Raw genomic sequence first — 531 nt, forward strand, 5'->3', positions numbered from 1 at the left:
TGAACTCATGGATGGTTGACCTGCTGCCCAGTGTCTGAAGAAGCGGTTCCATTTGTCAGACCATTCCCAAGAGTCCAGAAACAGACCAAACCAGACCCACGATTCCGATGGAATTAAACTCTTTATCAGATTCCATTCCTCAGAGTTGTGGATGGTGGCCAGGTCTGTGTGATGCTGTCTGCAGTAGCTCTGAGCATCTGTCCAATTCTTCCACTTCTGTTCCCTGATGTATCCAGTACTTTCTACTGAGATATGGAAAACAAGAATCAGGCCTCAACCCAAGCTAAACTGAATATTAACACAGATATCAACTTATAACTCACCACTGTAGCACACAAAGTGTAAATGTGATGAGCAGGGATAACTATACCAAACTCCAAAGGCAAAATAGCTGCATTCTCCTTCACTGTTTGGATGCCCTGTATTCCATTCACTGTATTGTGCGAGTGTATCATCTCCATTAGACCAAACCCAGCGTTTCTGTGGCCCCCTCTTCAGTCCAATCCACACTGATCCACTGTATCCAGCATC

The sequence above is a fragment of the Sinocyclocheilus grahami genome, unplaced genomic scaffold (assembly GCF_001515645.1).
Source record: "Sinocyclocheilus grahami isolate Dianchi unplaced genomic scaffold, SAMN03320097.WGS_v1.1 scaffold12393.1, whole genome shotgun sequence".
Classification (NCBI taxonomy): domain Eukaryota; kingdom Metazoa; phylum Chordata; class Actinopteri; order Cypriniformes; family Cyprinidae; genus Sinocyclocheilus; species Sinocyclocheilus grahami.